Source organism: Euprymna scolopes, chromosome 30 (assembly GCF_053919585.1).
Source record: "Euprymna scolopes isolate OS-2025 chromosome 30, ASM5391958v1, whole genome shotgun sequence".
Classification (NCBI taxonomy): Eukaryota; Metazoa; Mollusca; class Cephalopoda; order Sepiida; family Sepiolidae; genus Euprymna; species Euprymna scolopes.
The window spans coordinates 6,964,509-6,985,837 of NC_136511.1; the positions used below are offsets into that span (position 1 = coordinate 6,964,509).

Below are 21,329 nucleotides of genomic sequence, written 5' to 3' on the forward strand. Positions count from 1 at the left end.
AATTTTTTTTTGGTTTCTTTATCTTTTGTTTTATTTATTTTTGGAATTTGTCTTTGTCATTGGTCAAAAAAAAAAAAAAAAAATCAATATATCGGTATTATGTGTGCAAAAAAAAAATAAATAAATAAAATGTTATTTTATTTATTTATTTTGAATCAAACCAAATTGAGTCAGGACCTTTTCATTATATCAAAAAGGGGGGGGGGATAAAATGTTTTTGATTTCTGGTGAGGGTATGACCCCAATGATTCCGATAATCTTACTTATTTAAAAAAATATCGAATATTTTAAAAAATATCGAATTTTGATTTGATTTTTATTACATCTTTTTCTTTAATTCTTCACAGAATCTTGAGTCAGCCAAATGTTCTACTTGTATGCATTTCAGCTTCATGATGGTCAGATCTGTCCATTCCGTAATTTTTACATAATTTTTTTCTCGTGATGCCCAAATTTCTGGCAATTATAACATCTAAGCAGATTAGGGATATAGATATTCACTTTCGTTATCATGTATCCAATGTTAATTCTTGTTTGAGGTTTGGGAGAGTGAAATGTGAGGATGTATGTATTGGTGTTGAGTTCTTCTTCACTATTTTTCTTTGTAGTAATTTTTTTTTGTATCTGTTACAAGTTGTTTCTTTTTAAGTTTTGTTTGATTTCGTCTATTGTGCAGTTATCTAGTTTTGGCCTTCTCACCACTCCCTTTGAAGTGTTGAGAGATTTATGGAGGTATTCTTTTGTTTTTTTATTGTGTAGTGTGGTGGTTCTTAATCGTTCAGCATACTCTTATTTTTTACTTCTACTGTCAAGGTGTTGTTTTGATTGATTTTGGCATCACGACTGTGAGATATTTTTCTATTATTTTGAGTGAGAGTTTGGTGATGAATTTGTCCTCAACCAACTCAAGAACTATGTATGTTGCATACTAAGTGGTTACTTCTTCCATTTCACTATTTGGTTCTGTACAGGTATCAGTGTCCGGATGTGGTCTTTTGTATAATTTTATCATTTTATTTGCGTTAGCTTGGAGTTGATTGTTAAGTGCCATATGTAAAGTTTTGCATTTCATTGGCAATACGCTCCAGCTTGGAACCCCACAAGGAGATGCACTTTGAAGGAAACCCATTTATCTAGTAACATCAGGGTTGCATAGTCAATATACTTGTGCTGATGATTGACAGCTAAATTTTCTGTCCTTGTGTTTTTATTTCCAAGATAATTATTCACCCAGGGACAAAAAAGGATATGCATCCTTTTTCAGCAAGATTGACCCTGCAACCATTATTGTAATTCAGATTTTGTATATCTGAAAAAAGGCTGACATGATCAGCCATTTTATCAGCTCAGGCCTCTCCGATCACCTATTTAGCCCAGATAAGAGTCAAAGTGGTATGTTGGGAAGTGGAGTGCTGAACCCTGACTTCGAAGCTCCTCAACCACCTGGATCCCGTCCTAAAGCATCACAGGTCACCACCCACTGCCAAGAGGTGGCCCCACTGAGGGACTTTTATTCTCTGCAGAGGTGCAGTCAGCATATTCTAATTCCCACAAATAGGGCCATCCTTCATAGGAAACTGATTTAACCAGCCCAGGATGAATATTGTACCAAGTACCTCAACATCATTCAAGAGATATCTGTCATTTTATTTGACTCATTGCCATATCAGATTCATACGTAACAAGATGGCTTTCACTTCCTGAAAACAGTCCATGGCAAAACCAATTTCTAAAATTTTTTACCCTGCATTATCACCACATCCATAAATGCATGCAAAATTACTAAAGGTCTTTTCAATATGATCATTCAAACCTCCTGTGACAGCAAGTACTTACTTCTTTTTCATCAACCTTCCTCTTTACAGTAATAAACTGGTTTTGCATCTTCACTCAAATGACATTGTGGCGCATAAACTGACATGCCGTGAACATTTTCTCATTAACCATCAACTTCAACAGTTTGCTTTGCTCACTCATATGATTAATTTCAATCACGTAATCGACTAATCTCTCTGCTATTAAAAATACCAACATCAACTCTTTCCTTTATGCTTTCAATCCACAACAACTTATATCTTGCGTTTTTTTGTCTCAAGCATTCTAGCAGATTAACTTCTCCAATGAGTTTCTTCAACACAATATGAGTTAATACATCTTCAAGAAACAAAAACAAATTCGTCAGATCTTCCAATATTTAACTGATTAAAATAAAAGAGGCTTTAATTAAAATTAGATAAATTTTTCTTAACATTCAATCTGTTCGTAAGTGGCTTTTTTATATTCAGTGTAAACATTTTAATTCTTCATTTAATGAAAAGTGTTGTTCAGTCAGAAATTTTCAAATAAAAACACAATTTTCTGTAAAATAAAAAAACAAACAAACAAACAAGTGTATACTTGTCTATTATACCAAGTCAGCAAACAATAGTGACAGTGAAAGAAAAAGGAAAAGAAACTACCAGACTTTAGAGGAGGGGGTACACACAAGCTCATCATCGTCCTCTAAACCAGACTTGTTCCCCAAAGCTTTTTGGCTTTTCCATCTGTTATAACAATCATAATAAAATAAAATAAAAAACAAAAAATGAAACAAATAAAAAATAAAAAGTGGAACTAATTTATTTTATGAACAATTTATTTAAATTCTAGTTCTTTCAAAACTAGAATTTTTTTTTTTAATTTGTTCAACTTTTTTTTTTTTCAACAATAAAAATATAAATTCATGGAGGAATTTGGATTATTTGAATTATTTGGATTATTCAGGCTTCAGTCCCCATTTAACTTCTTACTTAAAACTACTCCCAAATCATGGTTGATGGAACAAGACTATATTAAATCAAGGGTTCCATTTGAAATTTAGTTCAGATTCCCGAGTTTCACAAGATGCACTTGAAGAAAGTAAGAATGTTAAAACAGGATTCTGCATCGCTTATTGGCATTCATACATAAAACAGATCCTACTATTACTACTATTATTATTAAGTGGAAAGCAGATTTTTATGACTATTCTATACTTTCACCTAACAATTTAATGAAAATATATCATAGCATTACTCTTATTGTTGTGGTTGATGATGGTAAATATTTTTACTATTAGTACTATTTTGCTTTTCTACATTCTTCCGCTTTTTGGTTTTACTTTGATTTATTATTATTATTATTAGTAGTAGTAGTAGTAATGGTAGTCTTATTTGTATTCTCTTGTGCTCTATTAACACTACTATTCTACCATTGGCTATATTATTGTTACAATTATTATTATGCTTATTATTTGTCTTGATATTAGTATTATCATTACTGTTGTTTTATTTCTTAACATTATCGTTAATATTTTTTTTATTTTCTTAGTCAAGGTTACTAATATTACTTTTATCGCTATAGTTTTATTAGTATCAATGAGTACTGCTATCAACAGTATCATTATTCTTTGTACATTTTTCTCAGTACGAGTATTATTGACATCATTATTGCTCTTTTTATTCTTACAATTATCAATAATGTTATTAGTATAAGTTGTAATAGTAGTAGTATTATAATTTTGTTATTATCGATCTTCGTATTAATATTGCTTACTGCCATATTGCCACTGCCCCAATACAATCAATACTTGATTTTGGTTCATCAGGTTTTCTTGTGAATCATTGCAACACATTAAGAGGAATAAAATGTAATTAGCTTTAATTTCTTCCAGAAAGTATTTTGCCTGGGTCGGAAATATTTCAAATGGTCGCCAACTCAAAAAAAAAAAAAAAAAACAGCAACAAAGAAATAAAAAACTAAGTTTTGTAGCAGTCGTATAAGAGATCTATTTTGTTTATAAGAATGTGCAATATTATTTGTTATGTCGAGTTGTAGTTTGGTTCGCGTATTAATACACGGGCGATTCATACACCATTGACATGCACACTGAAAATCTGATTTCTATCCTGAGGATTTAGCACTAGGTACACATCGGTTTGAGTCCAGACTTTCGCATAGACAGTCTGGCATTCTCTCTTTCTCATCATCATAATTAGGAGCAGTAATAAACTCAACTAACTGTATTTATATTACCTTTATTCCTGTTGCCCAAACTTAACTCACTTTTCTACATTCCAATATTCTTCTTCCAGTGAAATATATTATTGTACCTATTTACTATGTCTCCCCACGGGACAGAGTTAGACACCAGGGTCGTTTTTTAACATGGAGAAAAGGTACAAAAATAAAAATTGTCTCAGCCGTGAAGGATTTCTCCTCCTCCGAAAGAGAACAAAAAATAGAAGTGCAGCATCTGAAGAACAGATACTACACTTTGATCTTGACCAACCTTTAAACTCTGATGATCTTATTCAAAACAGATACTTGCAGGCAAAGCCGACTCTGCAAAATGGCTATCACCTATCTCAACATGTCTGTTGAGACAACCCTACAATAGTTCATTTTTATTGAAACAAAAAATATTTTTAAAAAAATAGTAAAAATAAATAAATAAATTACAATAAATACATTCCCAGGCAATACCGAATCGGAACAGCTAGTATATCTATATAATATTGTTTTAAGAACATTTTAAGTAAAAAGAGAACCAATAAAAGTAAGGAGGCCTGCAAAGCACTTCTGAAAGGATCCCATCCAGCTGTGTTTCAGAGGTGGATAGCGCTGGTTCTGACGCTGATGTCAGCACTGTAATGAAAATATTGTTGTTGAAGAAGTTTAATGAAATCTGAAACATTACTGCAGGAAAGGGGAGACAAGATGTTATGGCTTCTGGTTGTTATATAAGTGGCACACTACCTGTGGTTGTGGAAATAGTATAATGAGTAATGTTCCAAAAATATCTACACCTGCTTCTCACAAATTGCTGAAACTTGATCTTCTATATAAACTCGTTGAAATACTAATCTATGTTGGATGTCTCAATTTTTTATATGCTGAAAGAACAGGTTTATGGAAGTCCTCCAATCATTAACTGCAGTTTTTGCAAAGTCCTAACATAAATTATACAGCATAATCATGTTGACACACCGGTTCCTGCTAGATCACCGAAGTTAAGCATTGTTAGTTATCTCGGCATTGTTTCCAGTCGTCCTGGTCTTCTCCTTGCCACTGGACTCAAACAGTGCCGATTCAGGAGAGGTGTGGTTGGAGATTACGCAACCCTTACCTCACAATTACACGCGCTACTACCCTTAAGGGGTATCCTTTGTCTTTCGAGACTGAACGGAAACATGGAACATAAATAACTTGTTCAATTAGCAACAAAGGTTGTGTATATTATTAAGTTTAATTTATTTTTTTTAATATATACTTACACTTTTTTCACTATCAAATTAAACAATTGAATTTTATCTTTTTGGTTCTCGGTTGGTGAAAGAGAGATCCTTCTAGACTGAAACAATCTTAATTTTTGTCCCAATCCAGAGTGCCCATTTTTAAGAGAGCTGGATGTTTGCCACATTAAAAACCGACTGCGTATGTAGACAGTTAATTAGGGACGCAATGACACAAAATATATACTAAAATATTCTTTAGTTCTGAGATTGAGCTATGTTTAAAAAATGTTTCCATTTTTATTCTTCTAGTTAGCTTTAATTTATAATTAACTGAACAAGTAACCCATCTTTCAGTTAGCTATCTATGTATTTCTCTTGTCCTCTCTCACTATGTGTTGATTCAACCCTTCTTTAATAATTTTGAATTAACATTTAAACAAAGAGTGTTTTCTTAAGCTAATTTATATAGTATATTTGTACACATCATAATCACATAATTTAGCAAAACAACAGGTTTCTTCTATATTATTTGTAAAGATAACTTAAAAACAAACAGACTTATTTATGGTTATGAAAGAAGAGTACACACACACAGAGTTGGTTATATCCCAATTACCAAAATAAAGAATCAGTTCACAATTAAAATTTTTATTTATTTTTTTTATTTTGCCGAAATAAGAATTATGACTGTGGACTGATTCTTTCCTCTGATCATTGGGATGCAACCAATTCCCTATATATGCTTTCAAACCGAAAGCATAACTTAACTGAGTTTGTTATTTTAAACAATTCAAACAATATTATAAGGGATATAGATCATAAAAATATATAGCTCTTTTATAAAAACTCAAAAGTGTATATATATCATGTATATACACTGCTAATTCTATTAATTGTATTGGTGGTTTCAAATGATGCCAAAGATTCGGCCTAATGAAGATAAGACTGCAGTGATTTCTTAGCTCCTTGAGACAGATCTTCCATTTTGCAATCACCGATATGATTTATTGAATGATCAGTGCATAGTATTATTCATAATAAATCTATTTTGATCTTACAAACATACTTCAGCCCTATGTTTATTCCCCCTAAAACACACACACTTTTCTCTCTTTCTCATATATCATTCAAACACTACCATGTTTAAATATATGGCTAAGTGTTAGTTTTACTCATTTAGAACTGCTTTAAAGCTTCACCGCTCACTCATTTTGCGACTAAATTTCAAACAATTTTTACAATTCATAGGTCACTTTCTCAGCTATATCTTAAAATAAAAATTTTTCAATTTTCATTCATTAAAACAAAAGGTATAATAAAATTACTGGTGTTCAAAAGTCTTAAGAATAAGTAAGGAACATGAGAGACGGTTTCTTCTGATTGGTTGTTGGTTACAATAGCAACTTTTTCAAAATTGCCGTTTTAAAGACGTTTGTTCTGATTGGCTGTTGGTTACCATAGCAACTTTTTTATCACCGATACCTTCACAAATCACGGGAATGTAGCTCACATGCCATCTTATTTGAGTTATATAGAGAGAGCCAACAAAAATGATGCTCTTAGCCGGGTTAGGGCTGATAATCTTGCACTTACGACGTCGTCCATTAATTCTGTTTCTCAGTTTCTCTGTACTTTATTTCTGTTTATTTACTTAATTATGTCTTATTTGCTTTTTTTTTTTATTTAGTCAATTTAAGAAGTTGGTAATATTTTTTTTTTATGGATTGTTAACAATGCGTATGATATTGAACACAAAAAAGAAAATATTATTTTAAAGCAAAACCTGGAAAAATCATGGTTTACACAAAAATATGTAACCATGAAAAGTAATCTGGTTAAGATTAAATTTAGAAGCGTAAAAGGACTAGTTGTTAAAATTGGAAAAGAAAAAAATAAGATTTTCTAGTAAAAAATATAATAAATTTATAACTTCAAATATTTCAGCATTAAGATTTTTTTTTTTAAATTCAATTTAACATATATAAATAACATTAATTGGAAAAGGTGCATCATTCCTTGTAGAAGCCAGTGTGGGGTAGTCATATTCGGGGGATCTTATTTGAGCTTTAAATATGTTATTTTGAGCTAGTTTAAACCGATTTTCCTTTTTAGCAAAGCTAGTTTGAACATGTTCTCCCTTTTAGCAAAGCTAGTTTGAACATGTTCTCCCTTTTAGCAAAGCTAGTTTAAACTCGATTTCCTTTTTAGTAAAGCTAGTTTAAACCTGTTTTCCTTTTTAGCAAAGCTAGTTTGAACCCCTATTCAGTTAGCATTCACTTGTATGGTGAAATATCTACATGTCAAGTTGTCCTGACATACAAAAATGGTGTCTAGTAGGCATTCAAATTCTCTCCAGTACAAGTGTGTGCAAGTTATAGTTTATAGCTTTTATATTTTTACTCCAATAAAACATTCCTTCATTAAAATACCTTTTATTTACTTTTTAAAATTATTCTGAACTCTTAACTATATGGGCCAAAGTGTCAACCAGTTCTATGGAAAAACAAGCTTTAAAATCCAGATTGCTGCTTTTAAACTTGTAAAACAATAAAAATGTTTGAAAAAACTCATAAAATATGATATCTTTATTATTCTTGAAAGTCTAAGATATTACGATTAAACAGTTAATGATAAAAGTAATCACGTTGATATCATATCACGTTGGCAGCAGTGATGACAGATTGCGAATGGCTATCAGCTTTCATTAGACAACTAAGAAAATGATTTCATTTGCATAACTTATTTTTTCTTTTTTAACTAACGAGTTACCACTCATTAAGTTTAGAACCCACTCAAAGATTAGAGCTAGTGTGATGGATAGGTTGATAATTGATTGATATGTATAATAATGAATTGAATAAATAAATTTTGATGACGATTTATGACAAATTTTTATTGACATTGGATAGACCATGTCCTCAAGCAAACAATGTGTTCTACAGATGAAAAGTTCTTGGAAAGAAACTCTGTTCATGAAAATTGAGATTGGTGTTAGGCACACAAAAAAAAAGAAACAAAAGTTCTTTTTGAATTCTGGTAGAAAGACAAGTTCTGGTTTTTGTCCAGAATTCTCCCTATATTAAAAAACAAAGATAAAGAAAGATCTGTAAGAGGTATGTACTGTGATGAAACAAAAATATCATATTCCAAAAATCACGTAAATTGGTCAAGCAATTTTATTTTTAAACATGCCAAGCATGCAGGTCCTCCCTCTACAAGTGAAAAATTTACTTTCACCATGACTAATGTTTGTGCAAAATGTAAAAATAAATCCAAGGGATGATTATTGAGAAAAGTGCCAAGAAATGAACAGATGAACGATTTGGGGGCAATTTTACCCCTATAATGGCCCCTAGGGGAACAACCAGAGTTATCTCGGAAAAATAAAAAATTACTTTCACCATGACTAATGTTTGTGCAAAATTTTTTTAAAAAATCCAAGGCATGGTTATTGAGAAAAGTGCGAACAAACGAACGAATGAATGGGAGTGAATTACTGGGTCCAATCCCTCTTTTGTTGGGGGACCAAAAAAGAAATCAAATTTTATGACTAACAGAAGAGTGGATGTCTTGTCTGCCATTTTGAAAATAATCTAAAACAAAGGAAGATAACTCAATAATTCAAGCTTGCAAGATTGATATTGTAATGCCTACAAATTCCCATTAATTGATTAAAAATTATTTTCTTGATAAAAGTAAAACTACTTCATCAAGTTATGTGATTTTTAGAATATGACATTTTTATTTTATCATGGATAAATCCATCATTTATTTTTTCTATTTTAATATAGGAGGAATTTTGGACAAGAATCCAAGTTCTTGCTCGAGAAAGTAATACAAGGAGGAACCAGAGTCAGGCAAAAAAAAAAAAAAATAAATAAATTTTTTATCAAATTTTGTTTTTTAAGATTCACTTTTTTAATTATAAGGTTTCAAAATCTTAAAAGAAACAAATAATTACCAACAGCTTTTTAAACAATACCTAGATTACTCATCAGGCCAGTATTTGTTATCTCTATTATTCAATAAATCTGCCTTATTTTTTTTTTTCAAAAGTGGTCATTCATCCTTTCTGACATGCATTTTCAAGTAAATATATTGTTTTTCTTCTTGATAATGATCATGAATTCTTTTTATCTTTTTATCTACTCCCTCTTTCTTCCTCCCTGGTTTTCTACTATTATCATTCAACCTTTATTAGCTTTATGTGATATTATCCAGTGTGCACTATAACAAGCAAGCTTCATAGAGTTTTAATAGGTCTAGATGGCTTGTGTAGTATATAGACATTCACACACACACACACACATACACACACTTCTACAAAGCATCACAGGTCGTTTATATTCTGTTTAATGGTTGACGTCATGATGTCATCCACTGTGAAAGGAGACAAACAAGGAATCAAGATAACAAACAAGATCCACAGTATAATGATAAATAGTAAGATTGTACATCGAAAAACAAGAATAGGTTTAAGGCTCCATAATTCATACTTCATACAAAATTCAGTTGTAAGTGACACTCTTCTGGCGGGCGAGACTAAGAATACAATTGTGAATTACTTAAAATTTCTAACAGAATGAAAACATGCTACCTCCTGTGGAGTAAATAAAGGGTTTCATACTTAATTGCATGCAGATTGCAGAGTTCAACAAGATACACCTGAAGAAGGTCAGAGGTTACATCGACTGAAACGTTAAAATAATACTCAAAATGAGAACAATAGTCCAAATAATACAAATTATCCATCCTCATCTAAAAAATTGAGGAATAAGATCTACAAAGTTTTAATCATATATAGATAGAAGAAAAGCTTTTTTTTTTATTTGGGTGGTTACCACATCAAGGCCCAGCGGCCACTCAAGGATAAGGGTTAAGTGTAAGGTAGATGTTGAACTTATGGTGGAACTTTGGTAGGGTCAGATTAGAGACCACTTAACAAGAACTTATTGACATAAGATTTAACCATGTTATAGTCAGCTAGGAAGCAGCCACATGGTATTGTGTTCCGCAGATGGTCAATTCTAGAAATGAAATCTGCTCATAGAGCTTTCATTTAACTTTAGGCACAGATAGAGAGCGAGAGAAGTTGTTGGTGGTTGTTGCAGCTAAGTGAGTATTTATTGTGAACTTTAGGGACCACAGATTTGAGCTCAGTCGTGCACCTACCATAAAAAATAATGATAGAGCAGAGATAGACTCACAACATCTCTTCTGTAAGAAAGAGGAAATAGGGAGACAAAAATGTCATCGCTCACTAAATTTCAAAGACAGTTTTGTACCCTATCAATAGAATTGTATATATCTATCCATCTACCGAGATGTGTGTAACGTGTTCTCTATCTATGAAACTATTGAAGCCACTGATGGACTCTTCCATATGATGTCAAGAATTTAGAACATGATGAAATGCAGACGATTTTTTTTATTTTAATGAAGTTAAAGATTTAGGATTTAATTTCATATCGAAAAAGTAGAATGGTGTGGTTTGTAAATGATGGAAAGACGAGGAGAGAGAGATTCATATATATTTTCTTGCTTACAAATGAGCAACCCACTTATGAAAGCTACAAAAAAAAAAAAACTCTTGAAGATGAGGGTTAATGGGGTGAACAGATTGACAGTTGAATGATGATGAATACTGTGAGAAGATTGAAAATCTTCACATACTATCTATCCATTTAAAACAACAGCAATTCTTTCACCTTTGCCAGAAACATTGCTAATCGAATGTGAGAACTAAATTTTCAAAATAACTTTTTTAGGGGGCAAGGCAAGACAAGTAACTTATAATACTCTTGCCTATAGAACAAAACACAGGAGAAATATACATCACAATAATAAAACAAAGTATACTTAAATGTATTTATTCATAGCACTCCGTATCTACCCCACATGGCTTGGAAATCCCTTTTGACTTCCAATTTTTTTTATAACTCTGCCATTAGCTGTTTTTACTAATTTATTTTTTTGTTTTTTACAAAGCATTTTCAGAGTTATATTTTATATCGTTTGCTCATAAAATTATTAATTCAACCAAATTACTATAAAACTATAACTAATGTTTGTTAAGTTAATATTTTAATCTACATAAATAAAAGAGTAGATGTTTGTATGAAAATATTTAATCAATACACTCTTAAACTACTGATCATATAACAGTGAAATTAACAGAAAATAGTAAATCATTCACCAAGAATGGTTTATAACTAGTAAAATTTTTGTTTGGATGGATAAATTACACATACAGAAATATGTCGGCAAGCTGAAAAGCAAAAATGTTCATTTCAACTTGTCGAAATATTTTTATTATTTTTGCGCATGTGAAAATTCATTCATAACTTGAAATGGTTTAATTTTAAATCTCTCTTATCTATGTGTTGATAGTTCAAACAGTAGGGAACATGACTGGAGCACTAAATGTTTTAGTTTTGATTTTAGCTAATAGCACTCAAATCACTTCTTTAAAAACTTTTGAAATCAGTACTATATATTAAGTACTATATAATAATCAATAGAGAATTGGCTCTGGTAATAATAAATACGAAATCTGCTTGAATTTAAATATATTTAAGCGTATTTTATGACAGAAAACTTAAATGTAAATGCCTGTCAAAACTTTCAATACATGATAATTTATTACAAATTTTAAGCCAGAAAAGCTTATATGCTTCCAAATTTCTTTCCAATTTTGAAGGGTCACAAAGTAATCTTTTTTAACTATTAACACAAAATTAAAATGGTTGACTTGTTTATGAATAAATAAATCATTCTAATGGATTTAATTTTGCAATTTAATTTTTTTTTTAAATGGATTTTTAAAAAGTTTGTTCTATTTTTGCTTATTATTTTGATTCTACTTTCAGTTGAGTATTCATTAAAAAAAAAAACAACAAAAAAAACAAGCTGCGCGTGCATGGTCCCCCTCTGCTGCTGCATGTGAGATGACGCCACAAAAAATAGTGAAGAAATGATGAATGTGAGAAGTGTGAAGGGCCAACGTTGCCTTCACATTTTCGCCCAGTTTCAGAAAAATCTAATGCATAAGGCAAATGTTATGGGCCAAAAAGTGTCATTTTTTGCAATTTGGGGGCATTTGTGATCCTTTTTGAGCTCTTGGGAACACTGAATTCCAGTGAAAATAGACAAATGGTGCAGTTTCATACCTTAAGACATGTATATTTGAATTTAGCACCATGGAAAACCACTACATAGACATACATATCAAGTTTTTGAGTAATATGAAAAAATAGCTCCAAAAAGGCATGTTTTTTTAGCCCTAAAAGTTCCAGAGGGATGCGAACCAGAATTTTGCCAGGGTTACCCATACTGAATTTAGATTAAGAACAATGGCCTCCACATTTTGGCCAAGTTTCAGGAAAATCTAATGGATGGATCAAACGCTATGAGGCAAAAAGTGTTATTTTGGGGCATTTTTTACTTCTTTTAAGCCCCTAGGGATGTCAAATCCCAGTGTAAATGGATAGCGGTGCAGTTTCAGGCCTTAACACATGTATATTTGAGTTGACCACTGTGAAAAAACATTATATAGTCAGACATATCAAGTTTTTGTTGAGAAATATAAAAAAAGAGCCACAAAAAGGTGAATTTTTAGCACTGAAAGTCCCTGGGGACGTGGACCAGAATTTTGCCAGGGTCACCCATACTGGATTTATATTAAGAACAATGAGCTCCACATTTTGGCCAAGTTTCAGAAAAATCTAATGGATAGATCAAAAGTTATGGGGCAAAACATGTCATTTTTGTCCATTTGGGGGCATTTTTGACCTCTTTTGAGCCACACACAGACTTCAATGCAGTACAACATACAAACTCTCTTTCTCATCCTACAGTACTGTCTCTAATCTTTCGTGACGCACGTTTCCTCTACTACTTTAGACACAAACATACATGAACCCTGCCGCTTTCAAAAAGCCTGTCTAATCTTTCATCTACACACAGGAACACTTTCCATGACTAACCAGTTTCCTTTATTCTTACCAAGATGACCAATAAAACTGTTTATTTAATGTTAGAATGAGACTTCTCATCTTTTATTTCTACAAACTATTCTGTACTTTCACCTAAAGAATTGATTAACAAAAGATACCGTAAAAATTTAATTTAACTTGAATATCCTATCTAAAATTTAGCACGGTCCGTAAACTGCAGAAGTACCTAGATAAGAAGGAATATCATCAATGTATTTATTTTGTGATTCTTTGAAAATTTAAAGTGATTTAAAGTCTTTGAACTCTCGATTTTCTTCTCCATCCAATTTTGGTATTTAAGGTACTGTGAAAGTAAGAGAAAGGGGGAAGAAAGAGAGACCAGTTGACTTGATAGAACACGAGTCATTTATTATATCTACTAGAAATTTTCATTAAAATGTTGAAATGCAATCATTTAAGTAAGGTATCCAAAGAGGAATAACGTTTTTACCAAGATGGCCATAAATAAATTTAATTTTATCTTCTAACTAAAACAGATGACAATTGGAGAGAGAGAGAGAGAGAGAGAGAGAGAGAGAGAGAGAGAGAGAGAGAGAGAGGGGGGTGAAGGATGAAACAAACAAGTCAGAAGAATGATTATACATCATCAACAGGCGAGATAGAGAGAAGCCGAGAGGAAGCTGGAAGAACTGCTTTTATTTTCTCATTGAGAACATACAGTAGTAGGCTTTGTCCCCACCCCCTCGACAGCACCTTCTTCAAGGAACGAGAGATGGAGGCAGAGTGTGGAAACTGCAAATTGTCACAGATCAATATAACTAGTTCATTTGTCAATCATAATCATTCTTGTCACCAGCCAGCAATGATTAAAAAAGCTGCCAATCAGCTTTTTTTACCAAGTCATATGCATAAAAGGAGAAGAGTGGGAGAGTAGTAAAAGGACTGAGGAAACCATAGAAAAGGCGTTCGCTAAGCAGACCATAAGTGCGTGTGTGTTATGGTAGTTACTGTAAGGGGGAAATGGAGGGTGTATGATAGGGGGAGGGGGGAGAGTAGATAGAGATAGAATATATAGACAGAGAAGATAGAAATGGAGGAGAGAAAGAAGATAGAGAGAGAAAGAGAGAAAATAAGAGGAGACAAAAACTAGAAAAGAGGAGAGAGACAAGATAGAGAGAGAAAAGGGAGAAATAGAGTAGGAAGAGAGAGACATAATAGAGAGAAAAGGAAGGGTGGGAAGAAAGATAGAGAGAAAGGGTGGGGAGAGAGACATGATAGAGAGAGGAGAGACGATAGAGAGAGGGTGGGGAGATAAAATAGAAAGCTAGGACGAGATAGACATGGTAGAGAGAGAAAGAGGAAGAGAGATAGGATAAAGAGAGAGAGAGAGGGAGAAAGAGACAAGAGCCTTTTATCTCATTTCTTTTTCTCATTTTTTTTCTTTTTTTCACTTTAATTCTTTTCACAAGATAGAGGGGAGAGAGATACAAGATAGAGAGAGGGGAGAGAGATACAATATAAAGAGATAGAGGGAGAGAGATACAAGATAGAGAGATAGAGGGAGAGAGATACAAGATAGAGAGATAGAGGGAGAGAGATACAAGATAGAGAGATAGAGGGAGAGAGATACAAGATAGAGAGATAGAGGGAGAGAGATACAAGATAGAGAGATAGAGGGAGAGAGAGAAGATAAAAAGAAAGAGGGAGAAAGGGACAAGATAGAGAGAAAGAGAGGGACAAGATAGAGAGAAAGAGGGAGAGAGGGACAAGATATAGAAATAAAGAGGGGAAGAGAGACAAAATAGGGAAGAAGAGAGACAAGGAGAAGAGAGAGATGGAAGAGAGAAACTAGACAAAGATAGAAGTGGAGAGAGAAGAGGGAAAAGAACCGAGATCAAGAGAGGGGAAGAGAGATGAGATGGAGAAAGAGAAGAGAGGAGAGACAAGATAGAGATGGATAAGAGGGGGAGAGACAAGATGGACAGGGAGGAGAGGGGGGAGAGACAAGATGGACAAGGAATAGAGGGGGGAGAGACAAGATGGACAAGGAATAGAGGGGGGAGAGACAAGATGGACAAGGAATAGAAGGGGGGAAGAGATAACATAGACAGGAAGGAGGGGGAGAGACAAGATAGAGAGGGGGAGAGACAAGATAGAGAGGGGGGAGAGATAAGATAGAGAGGGGGGAGAGACAAGATAGACAGGGCGGAGAGGGAGAGAGACAGGGCGGAGAGGGAGAGAGACAGGGCGGAAAGGGAGAGAGACAGGGCGGAAAGGGAGAGAGACATGATCAACAGGGCGGAGAAGAGAAGAGACAGGGAGAAGAGGAGAGACAAGATAGACAGGGTAGAGAAGAGGAGAGACCGGGAGAAGAGGAGAGAAGAGAGACAATATAAAAAGAAGGGAAAAAGGAAATAGAGGAGAGAGATAAGATAGAGATCTTGTCTCTTTATCAAGTCTCTCTTTCTCTTTCTTTCTAGAGAAGAGAGGCAAGTTAAAGAGATAGGAGGAGAGAATCAAGCTTGAGAGTGAGGAGGAGAGAAACAAGCTTAAGAGAAAGGAAGAGAAAGACGTTAAAGAGAGAGAAAGAGGAAGAGAAAAATAAGCTAGAGAGAGAAGAGGAGAGAAACAATATTAAAACAGAGAAGAAATGTGACTAAATAGAGAGACAGGATGAGAAAAAGACAATATAGAGAGAGAAGATCAGGGAGAGAGAAAATGAGCGAAAGAAAGAGACAAGATAGAGAGAGGAGAGAGAAAAGATAGAAAGAGAGCAGAGGAGAGGGGAAGATAGACAGAGAGCAGAGGAGAGAGGAAAGATAGACAGAGAGAGGAGGAGAGGGGAAAGACAGAGAGAGGAGGAGAGGGGAAAGACAGAGAGAGGAGGAGAGAGAAAAAGATAGAGAGGGAGGAGAGAGAAAAGATAGAGAGAGAGGAGAGAGAAAAGATAAAGAGAGAGGAGAGAGAAAAGATAGACAGAGAGAGAGAGAGGAGAGAGTTGAAAAAAGAGAAGCTAGACAAAGAAAAGGGAGCAAGATCAAAAAAGGGGAAAGTAAGTTTGTGGATTTTACTGTCGGATTAAAAGTTTTGCTTTAACTAAGACCAGAGGCTGTTTTTGTCCCCTGGTGAAGTCTTTTTAGACTGAGACAGTAGATTTATTGTCGCGACTAATGGTAATTTTGCTTACCTAAATTGAATAAAATAATATCTTGCTCTTTTTATTGAGTACTATTTACAACCTTGTGAAATTCAATGGTTTTTACTTTTTGATATTTTAAACCTTGAACACACCAGAGAACTGTTCCAAAGTAAAGCCTTCTGTCTTTTTTAACTCCAAAAGTTTAAGAGCTACAAAGACGGGAGTGGTGCCAACTCACCAGAATTTATTTTTCTACGTAGTCATCACCACTCTTAATATACTTTTCTTAGGAATTCAATGATGCATCTTTGTTACTAAACATATATCCATGACAAGGGTTGTCTCACACCGTCAATATCTGCAATAGAAAGATGAAACTTTCAGATCACGAATGCATAAGTTCAGTCATCATAACAATGCAATTTGCAATCCTCTCTGATCCATTCGAGCAAAATAAAAAATAGGAGGCATTACTTTTGGAACACCTCTTCTATATATATATATATATATATATATATATATATATTAGTAGTAATAGTAGTAGTAAAAAAAAGAAAGAGAAAAAATTGGCCAAGTTGTTTCTTGTTTCTATTTGAACAAATTGAGCATGCGGGGTCCCCCTACACAAGTGAAAAATTTACTTCCACATGACTAATGTTTGTGCAAATTTTTTTTTAAATTCAAGGCGTGGTTATTGAGAAAAATATGAACAAACGAATGGACGAGCGAGAATGAATTACTAAATCCAATCCTTCCTTTTTCGGATACCAATAATTATTAATAACATTTAAATGTTAAACCTGTATTTAATTCATCATCCCGAAACATTAATAACTGCTTCATAACTAAAGCTAAAACATCCAACTTTCTTTAACACTAGCGGCGTTGCCTGGTTGTAAAAGAAAATAAAATAAAAGTTTTTGGAGGAAGTAGGCTCGAATCAGAAGCCTTGAGACAAATAGCCTGACAACTTACCATAATGCTACATGGGCAGAGAAGTGAGGAAGGATGAAATTAAATGTTTAAAAATGCAGGTAGTTAAACGTAAACTTGCGGTTTTCTAGGTCAAACATCACCTTATAGTAGTAGAGAAAATGAAATCACAGCGCAAATTTTGTAACATAATAAACATTCAGATGACCTTGTTTTGTAAATCGGACATATTATAATCTAGACAGCATATAAAAAGTTGTACAATTTAGTGACCCTTCTGAGCGCACCCCCCAAAAGCCTTTGGCAGACATACAAAAAAAAAATGCACACACACATTTTTGCTTTTATATTATAGATTATACAGCCATACACACAAACAAGAAGAATACCCAACCCAGGATAGGTAAAATTATCTCTTCATGCAGACAATATTACAACACATGTCCCCTTACAAAGATTAAAATCTAGATATAATGCTATTTAACCTTATGTCTAAAAATCTTCTTCCAATTAAGATTAAAATCCGTTACATGATTTTTTATTCTAAAAAAAAAAAAAAAAAAAAAAAAAAATGGCTAAAATTTAAGGTTAATTTTTAAGGGGTCTTAAAACAAAATTAAAATGCAGAAAATCTTGTTAATTAGTGCCTAATTATTATGAATCAAATTTAATGTAAACCTGAAATATTTGAATTTTCAAATGCCGGTTGTGTTCATATTATGCACACTAAAAACACTTTAAAATACTCAAAAACAAAATTTGGTTAATATTTATTAACTGCTGTTGAATAACTATTGTCAAAATTTCACAAAAAATTGAGGCGTCTGAATTTTTGCCCTCTTTGTGTAAAACTAAATTTAACTAAATATGACCTGCATTATGACTCTTTACGCCTAACAGTTGTGTTCCAACATTCATAATGATCGGTTAATTAGTTTAGTAGCGAGACCTGTACATATAAACATATATATATATAGACTCATATCTAACTTTATAAAGAGATGTAACATCATAAAAAAATTTGAACAACAAAAAATAATTCCATTTCAGAAGCATTCATACAATGCAAAAAAACGCGATGAATAACTGCACAACTGCAATCATATTTCAATCCCAGATCTCATTGGGCCTGATACAATTTCTGATTAAAACACAACTTCATTTGTGCAGCTATGCAAAAATTTCACTTTTTACAAATACCTTCAAATACACTTGTTAGACCCCCCCACCCCTTCCAAACAACAAAAATTATGATTCATGGGTGTTTACATGATTTAAATCTTTGTGAATGCAGCAAGAACATGCATCATGTTTTCTTTGCTTAAATAAAAGTTTAGTGATTAATGTAAGCGAATAGAAATTTCTTTTTTTAAATCAGAAAATAGTAAACAAAATTTTGAACAACCAAGAGAAAACAAGTGCTTGTTGTTTTACAGGAGATGAGGTGAAGAAAAATGAAGAATATAGAAAGGTGTAGTCATGGGCGACTGTGGAATCGATCAGCAGAGAAACCCAAATATATTGATATTATTAGTATTATTAGTACACATTTGTGTTCAGACAACATAAGACGAGCATTCAAGTTTATAGCAAATTATATAGAAAAGAAAGAAAAAAAAACCAGAAAAAATAAAAAGATAACAAAAATAAACTAAACTAAAAGATAAAAAGCAAAAAGAAAGATAAGAGGAGAAAATTGCAAACAAGAAAAGAGGAAAATTGCAAAAAAGAAAAGGGGAAAATTCAAAACAGAAAATGGAGAAATTGAAAAAAAAAAAAAGAAAATGGGAACATTGAAAAAAAGAAGAAAAAAAGAAAATGGGGAAAAATTAAAAAATGTGAAAAAAAATCAAAAAATGAGAAAAATTTTTTAGAATGAGAAAATCTTTTTAAATGAGATAAATTTTAAAAAATGTGAAAAAGCAAAGAAAAAAGAAAAGAGAAAGGAAGAGAAGAGAAAGAAAGCGATAGAAGAAAATGAGAAAAGATAGAAAATAAGAAAAAAGAAAAAGAGAAAAAGTAATATAGAAAACAAGACAGTGGCAAAAAGGTGAACTATATATAAATGTGAACAGAGAAAAACGAAAAAGAGAAAGAAAAAGAAGATAAAAGACAAAAAAGAGAAATAGAAACAGACAGAAAGGGGACCTATATATAAAGTGAACATCCAGCAGTATAATACTAAACAACATTAAAAAAAATTTAAGTTGAATAAACAGTTTAAAAAGATTAATCTATATTTTATATGAATATCGAAAATTAGCAGCGATGCACATCATATATCTGGGAGGAGCTTCAAAATGAATAGAAATTATAATCATTTGTAAATTTATACAAATAAATACAATTTAATTTATACAGTTTTGTGTGTTTGCATAACTGTCTGGTTTATCAAATATGCAACCACAATTGGGGGAGGGGGGTGTCATTTACCTCAGGGTAGTTTCCACTCAACTACAAGTTGTTTAATGCTTCTTTAGTCTACCAGCTGAAGGCACAGATTCAAACGTTCACTCTCGCATCTGTAGTCCTCCTTTACAACATAAAAATTGCAAACTAAGAAATGCAATAATTCGAAAGCAGATGTATAGCAAGCGAGTAATCTGAATATAGGTTGGAGAAATTTATTTAACCGTTTTTATCTATTTGGGACATTAAGCAATGTAAATGATATTTTTTTAATTCGATCAGAGGGAAAGGTACTTTGCTTTAAGCATTGCTGGTAAATAAATGAGGAAGAGTATAAGAAGGCTATAGCAAGGCAGGGGAATTGGGTGTTAAAATGATGTGACGTATAGACAAAAAATGGACAAACGAAAAATGGTTTTGTAGAGCTTGCTTTTTTTTTTATATCTTCAATTATTGATTTATTTTCCAGATCAATTATAGATACAAAGTAATAAAATAGACTTGCTGTTTGATATAATGAGGATGGTAGAAGTCTTTGATATTTTGAGAATATAATCTCTTTTCCAGAAAGAAGGGGACCAAAAGAAATGTTAAAAAAAAGAAAAAGAAAAAGAAAACATTCCTTTTGGTCCATTTTCTAAAAATTGAGACCTCAACGATGAAAGTGTGGGATTTTGTTGCTTGTCGGGTTAGTCAGGAGTATGTATGTCGAAGGGACACAAGTGCTATGAGTTCATCAGAACTTGTAAAACAGGCACAAGGATACAAAACTGCAGTGATGGGACAGAGGTTAGAGCTTGGCTGATAGTGTGAAACCTATTACTGAAAGCTCGACTTTTCTCAGCTGATCCTGTCAGTCATACTGCCAGCGAAGAATGGTACACTAGAAAAAGACTTTTGTAAATTTTCTTTTGTCTACCAAATGAATACTTGGTGGATTCAGCAAAATTTAAATTACTAATTACATAGACACCTTGATACACAATTACATCACAGAGTTTACTACACATGAAAGTGATACAATTGGACTTGGAAAAATGTATGTTAAGCCAAAGAGCAAAGTTTTTGCAGGCCATCTATAATATAACTCTCACCTGTCTGTTTAGATGTATGTATGTATGTATGTTTGTATGTCTGCCTAAAACTTTTGACAGAGGCGATGGATTTTCACATGATCATTAAAGCTCGACCCTTTGGACAACAAATATCACAAAATTAGCCAAAAACATTAATTCCTTCACCCTCAACTCTACGGGGAGAGGTTGGTTTTTTGCCAATATTTTCAAAAGTCATCTCCTCTTTTCGATTGACTAGCATTAATTTAAACCTATGTTACTTCTGATTTGGCGATGGATGCAACAGCAAACACGTCACATTTTTTTTTTTTTTTGCTCGACACACACCTCCAAACACCTGGGCAACGCCGGGCATCCAGATCCAGGCTAGTATTGTCATAACTAGGAATTAGAAGACCAATAAAATCGGAAGAGTATTTACAAGCTCTCCATCAATTTAGTAAATACTATGATTTTAAACCTGTAACAGCAGAAATTAATATGAGGAGTATATCCAAGATGTCTTCATATCTGCACATATACAAACTAGACTCCTTAAGAATAGTTGCCACCGCACTAGAAA

General features: G+C 32.8%; 1 protein-coding gene and 1 pseudogene across 7 annotated transcripts in view; one reads left to right on the top strand and one right to left on the bottom strand.

Moving 5' to 3' along the window:
- LOC145254644 (uncharacterized) overlaps positions 1–21,329 on the bottom strand; it is a 237,061-nt gene that overhangs the window by 171,004 nt on the left and 44,728 nt on the right. The gene's annotated exons all lie outside the window — the stretch shown is intronic.
- On the top strand, positions 1,326–19,439 carry LOC145254618 (uncharacterized; annotated as a pseudogene).